This window comes from Momordica charantia, assembly GCF_013281855.1.
Source record: "Momordica charantia cultivar OHB3-1 chromosome 3 unlocalized genomic scaffold, Mcharantia_2.0 BLBB01000003.1, whole genome shotgun sequence".
Classification (NCBI taxonomy): Eukaryota; Viridiplantae; Streptophyta; class Magnoliopsida; order Cucurbitales; family Cucurbitaceae; genus Momordica; species Momordica charantia.
Genome location: NW_028275161.1, coordinates 2,532,347 through 2,544,421, shown reverse-complemented (window position 1 = coordinate 2,544,421; position 12,075 = coordinate 2,532,347). Strand labels below are relative to the sequence as shown.

The 12,075-nt window shown below is 35.6% G+C and overlaps 1 long non-coding RNA gene across 1 annotated transcript; it reads right to left on the bottom strand.

Annotated features, from left to right (window-relative positions):
- Positions 1-4,499: 4,499 nt before the first annotated feature.
- LOC148212161 (uncharacterized) lies at positions 4,500-9,484 on the bottom strand. The gene is made up of 3 exons (XR_015789915.1): positions 8,912-9,484; positions 8,360-8,407; positions 4,500-5,176 (listed from the first exon to the last, which is right to left on the bottom strand). It is a non-coding gene; the product is annotated as an uncharacterized LOC148212161 (long non-coding RNA).
- Positions 9,485-12,075: the final 2,591 nt, after the last annotated feature.

Here is a 12,075-nt window from a genome sequence, read left to right as displayed (position 1 = left end):
AAATTTTAGAGAGAAGGAGAGAAGAATACCCATGGCGGGAGAGAGAAAGAATGAGTTAATGGAAAATGATAGAAGAAAAAAATTAATGGAAAATGAGAGAAGAAAAAAAATACCGGAAAGAAAGAGAGGGAAATAGAGTGAGGGAAAAATATTCAGGAAAGATAGGGAGAGATATAGACAGAGGGAATAAGAGAGAAATCTCTTTACTTGAAATCAAACTCTTGAATAACCAACATTAATCAGAAGACTTGACGGAAATATTCTAGATCCAACAAAGATAGCAGAAGAAATTGGAGTGGTCTCTATGACTCACATTTATGATGCATGCCCTAGCGAAACGAGCTAGGGAAAACGGACCTATATAAAACTCATTGCTATTGAACAGTTCCTAAATAAGATTTACTCCATATTGATTTGTTCAATTCCTTCGTCAAAGTTATATATTTGGATTAAAAAAGTTATTAACTAAATAGGACAATAATTACATTGAATAATTCATCATGAGAAAGTTAAAGTTAACGTGGTAGACATGTGTTTTATATCAAAATTAATGTGACAAATAAAAGACGATTCTATGTAAAGAGGAAAAACATTAAAGTATAAATAACCGATAAAATTATTTATTTAATAAGATTTAAGAAATAAGAAATAAGAAATGCATACACATTAAAACAGATAATAAATATATTATGTCATGGAGTAAAAGTTTGGTAATAAAAAAGCAGTTTGAGTTACAAATCCAAATACGAAAATCATTTCGTTTTTTTTTTCTTAAAGAAAATAAAAATCAAAACGTGGGTGTATCCATCCCAATTTCAAGTTTTCTCCCACCTCGTAGAAAAACTGTGTTTCCACCCTTTTCATTTAGCCACTTTTCTCGTGTACAAATGGTTGGGCTTGGTTGCGTAAGCTTGTAACCCGAGTGGGGCATTAAAATAGGGGGCAACTAGAGAAATGACTATATTAAATAGTTTGATTTGAAAAATGCACTTAGAGTTGAACTACAAGATTTTATGAGGACAAATTTACCCTCCAATCAAAATAGGATAAAGATTGAAGCTATAAAGTACTGTTTTTAAAAATATGGAGTAGTTGAAGATTAATACCATGTTAGGATCCATTATGGAAGGAAGGCAACTCAAATGACTCCTTCCCACTTTTGCCCTTAACTCCTTCTTCTCACACTTGCCTTAACTCTTCCTTCTTAAAAATAAATAAAATTTGATTCAATCAAGTCTCAAGCCCCTCAAGCCTCGTGCGCCTCAAGCTTTCTGCGTCCCTCTTCAGCGTACACAATTTTCGGCATCCCTCTTCCCACTCTTGCCAGAACCTAAAGAACCTCCTTCGGATAAGCTTTCGGTGTCCCTCTTGGGGTACACAATCTCCTAGCTTCGTGATCTCTGATTCCTCTAGTTGAAATCAAAATCTCTTGATTTCAATGGGTGGATAGCTTTAGGCAAAATCCCTTGAAATCAAAAATTGAAATTCTAGGTGATTGTGTGATTTCAATTTTGAAACTTCAATTGAAATCCTGTGTGATTTCAAATTGGGTACAAAGATTCTGGCATTCTTTCGGCAAAATCCTTTGAAGCTTTCGGGTATCCATTGAAATCAAAAATTGAAATCATCCATTGAAATCCTCTTTTTGAAATCCTCCAAACTTCGACGTTCCTTCAAGGGTAAGTAGTTGACTGTTTTTTTTTTTTTTTTTTTTTTTTTTTTTTTTTTTTTGTAATCGACTGTTTTGTAATACTCCAAACCTCATTGTTTTTGTTATCCAACAAGGGTATTCATTGATCGATTTTGAATGTTGTTTAAATAATTGACCATTTGTTAGCAACCTCCGATATTCAACGAATTTTGTTGGACACAACCTATTTTTAGGACACTTTGTAGATATGGTCACTTGGGGAGATTATATTGAAAATATAATTTAGATGAAATAATAAATAATAAAAATATTGTTAAAATTAGATTGTAGTTTAGTTTGAAAAAAAATTTAAATAAATTTCCAATCTTAAATCTATCTTAAAATTTCAAATTTCAATAAATTTAAACTCAGATCTCAATTATGATGTTTCAATAAATATCATTAGTACCTGGAACTTGTCAATTCTGATGTTTTTTAGCTCAATGTAACCATTTTATTGTTAAACATTTAAAATATATTGTAAAAAAATTAAGAACATCCAATTAGATTCCGGTAGAACTAACTGATACTCATTAGGAATATAATATGTGGTACTAATTGATACTCATTAGGAACTAATTAATTTTAACAATATTAGGAATACGCATTCTTATTTGTTGGTTCTAACGGACGATTTTTTTTTGGGCTTGATTCAATGGTTGAATCTTGTGGAGTTTTCTTTTTTCATTAATAATATAATTTTCTAAGAACTCGGTTCGCTGCAATAGGAAGATTCTTTCGAGTAATGTTTCAATAACTCGATGACTAATTCTCATATATCAAGAATTAAAATGCAGCTTTTTAGAATGTAATAATCATGACATATTAGTCATGAATGTTGATGGACAATGATAACACAGTCAAAATGGTCATCTACTCTATAGAATCCTATATCTACCCTGTTGTATTGACGTCTCTTGTTTATTTTGTGAGATAACTTCTAGTAGCCATATATTTACACATTCATCGTATCTCCCCTTAGGTAAATATTAATATATGTTTCCTTGATTGCTAATATGCATTTTTTGTTTTGTTGGTTTTAGTTACCTTTTTGCCATATTTTATGCATTGATCTTTGTTCCGATGCAGTGATAAAGAAAGATTATGCAATGCAAAATATGGCTATTTTCTGCAGATAGTTTTCAATCTATTTTCGGCGTCTGAACTTTCACTACCTCTGTAGATGGTGTTATATACGGGGTTAGTATCTACAACTATGCAGTAGTCGCTGCACCTGACATCCGCCAACAGGGATATGACACACGCCACGTCCTTATCTACTAATAGCCTCATAATTATCGACTTGCCAGCACCATTTCTGAAAAGTGAAAGACAGTGTAATTTTTTTTCCTTCTGGAAAATAAAGATCTCTAGAGATACATTCACAGAGTTGTTGTAGGGTGGAATCGAATGGAATTGAAACGTGCCAGGTAATAAACCCTTGATAATTGTTGTGCTCCTCCCAACTAAAACCGTGGCTAACAATGATCGCATAATGTTGCCGCATTGATTGATTTAATTCTTGAAAAAATGTAAAAATAAAATGGGTGGAGATTAATGATACATTGTGTAAGAATATTAAAGAAACATGTATTTTGTTTGAATCATATATGTAGATTTGGTGGTTTAAATTTTGTGGAAATATTTTAGGAATTATATAGATTTTGTGGTTTAAATTTTGTGGAAAGATTTTAGGAATTATGTAGATTTTGTAGTTAAGGTGGTTTCAATATTAAGTCTATAATTAGGGACCGATTTAAGGGGATGTGGGAGGCCTAAAACGTGGATGGGTAAAATAGAGAAAGATTGCAAGGACAATATGGACATGAAATGTGTGGAGGGATAAATAAGAAATTATATACCTCCTCAAATTTTAGGAAATCAATTTTAGTCATGCCATGCAATTTAGAAAAACTTTGGTCATTTTGCTTAACGATAACCTGTGAGTAGTCATGGATTTCCCTTAAAATAGTGGAATATGGTCCAATCTCATTTGTCTGGATCTTATGGACTTTAATTGGACCCGCCCATTTCAAGCGAGGAGTTAGTCATGGTGTTTGGGCTGAAGCCCATCATAGCTGGCTTTACACAGCAACAAAAACCTCCTCCCCTTTGTAGTGGAAGGATAACGGGCCGTTGCTTCTTAGATCCAATATGGTCCAATGGGATGGACCATCATTTTTTTATATCATTTATTTAAAACAAATATTCTAGTGCATTTTTTTTTCTTTCTTTTCTTTTGAGGTTCGGGCCATTGCTTCTCAGATCTAATATTTGCCCAATGGGATGGGGCCTCTTAAAGTATAAATTTATTATTATTTATTTAAGAAAATATTCTAGTGTATTTCTTTTTTTTTTCTTTTGAGGTTGGTGTTGTCTACTCATTGTGCTACCAATTCTTCTATGTGCAAGTGTACACAATCGTCGCAGCAAGTAATAAAAGTTTGAATCCATAGAGACTAAATGCTTAAACACTCAATATTCACTCAAGAAAGTACTACAACAAGTAATAGAATTTTCTTCCAAAGAATAACTAAACAGTGCCGAGAATAAACTTTGAAAGAAATATCTTAATGCAAACACAAGGGGTAAATTCGTTAGAAGTACCAAACATCCACAATCACTCAGTAAGATCTTGTAAAGTTAAAGGCGCAAGGGGGAGATTAAGTCGACTCTTCTGGGCCACCCTAACTATGTTGTAGCATTAAAAGAGTAAGTGCAGTAGTCAAACAGACAAGATGTTCTTCCAAACACCCCAGATTTTCTACTACTAACATTCATAGACAAACATCAATAATATATACACAGTTTTTATGACCAAGCTAGGTGATGTTTATCCCTAAGTCACCACACGCTAAACTTAAGTAGACTCTAGCTCGAGATGAAGGGATTCACTCCTCAACACATTTTTCCAAACATTGTCAAAGAGATATTTCAGAATGGTGATCAAGCACAATGAAATTAGGGTGATGCACTACTTCAACTCAAAACACATTTCCATTAAAACAAACAGCACGTTTACGGCCCAGAAAATAAGTCTAGAACATCTCCCCCTCAAGTGGTTAGCTATGCAAACCCATAAGGAGAGTTAAGCCAAATGAAAGAGTAAAATTAATACAAAGATGAGAAAATGAAGAAACAGAGCTGAGGATCAGCTCCCAATTGCCACTGAAGAGTCTACTTCTTCTCCTTGCTTTCTCTAACGGTTCTTAGAGAGAGTTTCTTGGAGTAAGGGTAGGCTCCATCAAAGAATGAACAAGGGGAATGTTTCTTGATGTGTGTGTCCTTGGAGGCTTCTTCTCTTGTTTGTATTTATACCCCCTTCAGATACTAAGGCAACAACACAGACCTTGAGGGACTCAGCTCTCACTTTTGATTAAAACCTCCAATTACTGAGGTAAATCCCATTGGGTAGTCCTTTCACTGCCAGCTTGTCCTTTTCTGCTGCTTCCTGAATCTGAGTTTGATGTTGTAGCATCGTCAAAGCTGTCGCAAAATGCACCAAAATTAGTTCTGTTGCAATTGACAATACTACAATGTAGACCACTAGTGTTTATGGTCTTTTTAGCACGAAATTAGTGAATAGGGGTGCAAGTGATGCTATCTTTAGCTAATTTATACCAACATTATACCCAAATAACTTTTTATTTGGAGAGTTATTAGTTGGATCATCTACTCCTAAATTATGGGATCTTATTCTCGCCTCCATTAATTTTCATTTTGGTTAATCACTTTCGTAAACTTACCAAAATCAATTTAAAAATGTTTATCTAACTTTTTAATTCTTTTTCATTAAATAACTGACACTATGTCCATTCAATTTTAGAAAAAAAATAATTTGGCATTAAATTTTTGTTAGTTTACGAGGATTTTTCAAATAAAATTTCATGACTACGAGAGTAACATCCCAAAGTTTTAGGGGTTAATTATGGGGTGTTTTTTTATTAATAATGTTAATAATAAAAGTTATTTTAAAAATATTGTATTTTAATTGAAAATGTTTAAAATATGGTATATTTTGAAACTTTTTTTAAAAATATAGTAGTTTTAAATATGTGAAAGGTGGTCGTCTCTAAGAGACGACCATCCAATGTTGCGCCATAAATTTGTTTTAAATTTAGGAGGTGGTCGTCTCTTGAAGGGATGGTCGTCTACGACGACCATTCGGTAACTGTTTTAAATTTAGAACTGATTTTTTGGTAACTGCATGTTGATATTATGTTTCCAAAGATACTTACTCGTTTGTTATTTAAAAAAACTTATAGAATCTGAAATTTAATTAATTACTTATTACTTGAGCAATTATCTCTTTATATATTCTGAATAAGACTTTTGACATCTAAAATATAATTACATCTTTACTATTTGAGCGTTTATCTTTTACTCTAAATGAAAATTCCTCAAGTGAGGGCATGGGTAAGTAAATCAACAGCTGGTCAAGGAACTCGAACAGGGACAGACATAGAAGCAGGCCGATAAGCTAAAAGCCAATTAGTGAAACCAGGGAAAAGAATCTCAAGGTGCTGAAAAACGCATGCGTATAGGCCCAGCAAGGTTAAAACAAAAAGCAGGCAAGCTTAACCAATCAATGAAACCCAGAAGTAGAAAACCATTTGGTAAAAACCAAAATATGTTAAAAACCTAGGGGTGTTGATTAACTTAGGGTAAAAAACTGGCAAAACCCAAAAGGTTAGAAACTCAAGGTCGACTAGACTCAGAGTATAAAACCATTGGCGAAAGCCAAATAGGTTAGACACCCAAGAGCGAATCCTAGGGTATAGAATCATGGGCAGAAGCCAAATAGGTTAGAGACCCAACGAAGTACCGCTGGCTCTGTTGAGAAGTTAAATCCCAAGGCCAAAATCTAACGGTAAAAACTAACTGTATAGCAGTGCCTAAGAGACTTGATTGTAGCCAACTACAATAAAAGAGAATGGGGGCTATGACAGCCAGACCATAAAACGACAACCGACAACAACAAAAGGGTATCAACTAGACTCAGTGTATAAAACCATTAGCAAATGCCAAGTAGGTTCGAAACCCAAGAATAAATCCTAGACTATAAAACCCTGGGCAAAATCCAAACAGGTTAGAAACCCAAGAGGGTACAGCTAGCGCAACTAAAAGTTAGATCCCAAGGCAAAAACCTAAACAGTTAGAAATAACTGTATGGTAGAGCCCAAGAGACTCGACTACAGTCAAGTACGACAAAAGGGTGTGGGGGCTATAACAGGCCAGCCCATAAAAATGACAACTAATAACGACAAATACTCTCAACACTGAGGGACTCGATTACAGCCAACTACAACAAAAGAAAATGAGGGCTATGACAGTCAGCCCATAAAAAGCGACAACTGTCAACGACAAGTACTCTCAATGCTAAGAGACTAGATGGTATCCAACTACAACAAAAAAGAATGGGGGCTATGACAACCAACCCATAAAAGGCGACAACTAACAACGACAAGTAATCTCAATGCTAAGAGGCTTGATGGTAGCCAACTACAATAAAGAGTGTGGGACTATGGCAGCCAGCTCATAGAGACGACAACTAACAGCCACAAATACTCTCAATATAGAAGCCCTAGCATGCTTTCTGCCTTCTATTTTGAGAGTGGGGGTCATTGTTATAGGGAGCAAATAAAGATGGGACTAAACAACCGAAAAGAGGAAAGAGAGCCAAAGAAGAAGCGGACCCGAAGAGAGGTAAGTGGTTCAGGGCCCAGCAACTTGGGTCGGCCACAGTCGACCCAGGGTCGGCGTTAAGCACTGTTCGACGCCAAGGAGTTCTCGACCCGCTGCACGGGGGTCGGGGCACATTGAACAGGTTATCGACCCGACCCCCACGCAGCCCGATCCGAGTCAACTTGGTCTTGGCCTTGAATGCAGCATGAGGCCCACTCCGTCTAAGATCTCCTGAGTGCATTAGGATTCAACTTATATGTAAATTCTAAACGGAATAGGATTCAACTAATGTAAATCCTGAAGGGATTAAGATTTTGACTTCTATAAATAGGAGAGTAAGCTAAATCCTAAAGGTATGTTCACAACAACCTACACTTTATACTCAACTACTCCGATTCTGACTTAAGCATCGGAGCCTATGTGGTAGAAGCCACACCGGTCTTAGTACTATTCTGTTTTGCCGGTCTCATCTATCCCTTTATTCTAGAAGATTGGTGCAAATTTGGCGAGATCCTTGGGGGCCGAATTCCAGCATCAACAGCTATAAAAAGGGTGAAAGCTTCTGAGCGAATCACCCTCGATTTACCTTTGAATCGTTTCTCCATTACAACTGCGACTTTTCTGTGACAGATGCTACAACATTGTATCAAAATATTTCTGCAACTGTCCACTTACTGTTTTCTAAATTTATTTTCATTGTTCTCACGATATTCCAAATCAAACTATTCTTTTGTTTTTGGTACTAGTGTTTAATAGTACACTACTGTTTTCATCCAGTTATTAATAGGAGGTCAATACAATATATATATATATATATATCACAATACAACTCAATTATCAAATTTAGGAGATCAATACATGTATATATCACAATGCAACTCAATTATCGAATTTAGGAGATATATATACCACAATGTAGCTCAATTATCAAAATTAGGGAATCAATACATGTATACACCAATAACATTGAAGCGTACTAATTACCTTACTAATAGGTTCTTCCTCTATTACCTTTAGACTCTTTCTTTTTCCCTGAAACATACGAGTACAATTACATTAGTAGTTAAATTTGTAAATATTACTATTGAACACAAAGATTCCTTACGTTATTATAGTTCATGACTTAACTCTTTCTTCTTACTTGAACACAAATTCCTTTCAACTTTGGCATGTTTTCACTTACCTCCCACTAAGTCTTCGTCGCCCCTCTTTTTGCTAGTATCATTAAATTTTTTATTTTTTATTTTTTGAACATCATCACATTCTGCAGTATTCATGGCAACCTCCCGTGTTCCTCTTCTAACATTGACCATATCTAATATTTTAATCTGTTTAAATATAGAAAGTAGTAGGACTTACGTAGATATATCCCTTAGATTTGATTTTAAATGAATGTGATCGGTCCCATGCCTATTTTTTATTTTTAAATTCTCCTTAAATTACGAGAAGGCAAAAAACGAGTTTTTAAACTTTTCTTTTGTTATCTTTCTATCGTTTAAAGACCCAAAATCAAAACAAAAAGACTGCTGGACTTACAATGGACTCCCAGTGAATGTTGACAGTGGCAGATCGGGGAACAAGTCATACCAGATCTAGGCTGCAGGCGGAGTTTTGGATCTGGGCGGCCGACGACAGTAGATGGCAGATCTGGGCGACGGTAGATCTGGGCGGTGGAGGAACTCGTGGCTGTGGTGGAACTCATTCGGGGTCAATGGTGGACGCGCGACTGATGTAAGACGGGAGAAGCCGACCCCGGACGTGGACGGGAAAAGTCGACAGTGTAAGACAGAAGAAGCCGATACCAGACATGGGGCGCGCAAACGATAGATGGAGGAGTTCCAACGGCCTGAGTACGAAAGGTTGGAGGAGTTATCGGAGGACTGACCGACAACTATAAGGAGGGCACGGATTGTAGGTGGAGATGTGGAGCAAAAAGGAAGGGTTGCTACAATGGGGAGAAACCCTAAATTCCTCTTCTTCAAAACACAAGGCTAAGGTGCTAGGTTTTGTTAAATTTCCCTACAAATATTCATACTGACCCCTCCTTATTTTGGAATTTTTAACAATTTTTTAGTAATTTTAAGATCTATTTTCAAAATCTGCTTTCAAAATATAGTATACTAATTTTAAATTAGATTAGATTGTTTAAATTTGATCGTTTGATTAGATATGGTTGATTCCCTATAATTAAGGTTAGTTGATTTTGCTATTCGTTCTATCAAATAAATCCTCAAAATTTAGCATATGGGATATATGGTCGTTCATGATTAAAAAAAAAAAATCACTTAGCCATTTATGAAAAATATAATATATTTGGCCATTATTTATAATGCCTGATTTAGTTTGGCCATTATTCATTTTGTTGTTCGAGTACTCCCTCCTCCTTTTGTCGTTTTCTTTCTCTCTCTCATTTTTTTCATTCTCCCTTCCTCTGTCTTCTGGCTCTCTTTGTTTTACGTTCTTCTGTGGTCTCCTATTTTGTTCTTAGTTTTTTTTTTCTCTCTTCAATCTCACTTTTCTTTAACTCTTTTTCTTCTCCCTCCATTTTGAAAACTCTAATAAAATAATTATTTTATTAGAGTTTTCAAGCTAACAACTAGAAAATAATATTTCATCCCTATTACATTCTTTGAAGAAAAAAAATGATCGAAATCCCATGTTTTAAATAAATCTCTCACTCAAGTCATTATAAACTCATTTCACATTTAAATTTTTTTACGAGAGTATGAAAATAGATTATTGTGTTTTAAAGAACGAGTAAACAATGATAATTTTAGGAAACCAAAAGTCGCTTTGGCTGAGTGGTTAAGGCGTATGCCTGCTAAGTTCATGGGGCTTCCCCACGAGAGTTCGATATCTCTCAGGCGATGAACAAAAATCTTATTTTAATTTTTTAATATTATAATATTAAAAATAATGTTTTTTTAATATAAAATATCACAAAATAAATACAAAAGTGAAGTATCATTATTTTAATTTTTTAATATTATAATCTTAAAAATAATGTTTTTTAATATAAAATATCACAAAATAAATACAAAAGTGAAGATTTGATACTTGATCTCTGTAACTAACATAATAAAGAAGTCTTATCCACCTACACATATATTTATTGTCCAAATCATATTTTTCCATTATATATTTAAAGAAACAATGCATAATTAACCCCATCGTTATTCTCGTGCTCATGAATTTGTAAGTTAAACAATCCTGGTAAAATAAAAAATAAAAAAATTTAATGCCAATTTTTTTTTTCCTAAAATTGAATGGACATAGTGTCAGTTATTTAATGAAAAATAATTAAAAAGTTTTTTAAATTGATTTTGGGAAGTTTACGGGAGAGATTAACCAAAATGAAAATGAAAGAATGTGCAAGTAAGATCCCATAATTTAGGAGTGGAGGATCGAATCTCAATAGAAAAAAAGGTGAACCATTTTAATGCTTCCGCTCAGGTCACAGGCTTATGCAACCAAGCAGAACGATTTGTAAAGGAAAAACGATTTTCGTACGTGTTTATGGAGAAACACCGATGTATGCTTATGGAGAAACACTGAAGATAGAAAATTCTTATCCCACAAAGAGTACTGGAAAGACTAGAAGATTCTTATCCCCAGATGTATGCTTATGGAGAAATATAGAAAATCTACGTACTCTTTATGAAATCGAGAAAGAAAAAGACACATCGCAGTTTAAACACATGTTTATGGCGTTAGAAGCATGCATCCAAGAATTTTTGAATTACATCCGCCATGTTATCATGGAAGATGACACACATTTGAGAGATAAGTTGAAAGGTATTATGTTGGTTGCGGTTACAATAGATGAGAATGATAATATATATATATATATATATATATATATATATATATATATATATATATCCCATTGCATGGACAATGAAAATTACCGGTTGTGAAGTTGGTTCATGATAGAAATGAAGAATGTAGTAGGAGAACATGAGGATTTGGTAATCGTCTTGGATTGTCGACCAAGCATAGCAAATGCAGTTGGTGTCGTCTTCCCCAAGGCATTTTGTTTATGCAAGGATATGCACAACAATGTGTTCCAGATTGTAGCTCGAACTCGGCCTCCGGACTGACCTGAACACTTGGGCGGACCTGCACAAAAAGGTGAGCACTCCGACGATCAAGTCAGTATAGGTCGGATTCCCAGTTTAGTTCGAGGCCCGAAATCATCGTACCTGATCGGGGAGTGAGGTCCTCTACTTATGGGTGGTAGTCCCGCTAATCTCGCGACGGTTACACCCGGTAATCTCGGGACCGTCGGTTACACCCGGTAATCTCGGGACTGACGGTTACACCCTATAATCACGCCGCTGACAGTTGCTCACATCGGCCCCTACCGAGCTTCCCGGTAGGTCGGACCTTGACCAGGTTCACCTCGGCCCTCATACTTAGCATCTGTCAACGCTAGTGGTGGTGATCTCGGCGGTCCGAGCTGGGCATGACTCATGAGCCATCTTGGAGAACCAATAGGGGTCCTCCACGTGTCCAGGGTATTCCCTTCCCCAAACATTGGCCCCCTCTCTGTCTGGTCCGATCTCGACCTGGCAGAGAAGTTCATTCGACTTGCTTTAGACACGTGGCGACTTCCTATTCGTGGGAAAATACAACCGTCGCGGAAGATTTATCGTCGGAATATTCAAATGTCCCGACGCTTCGGATCTCAGGGAGGATCC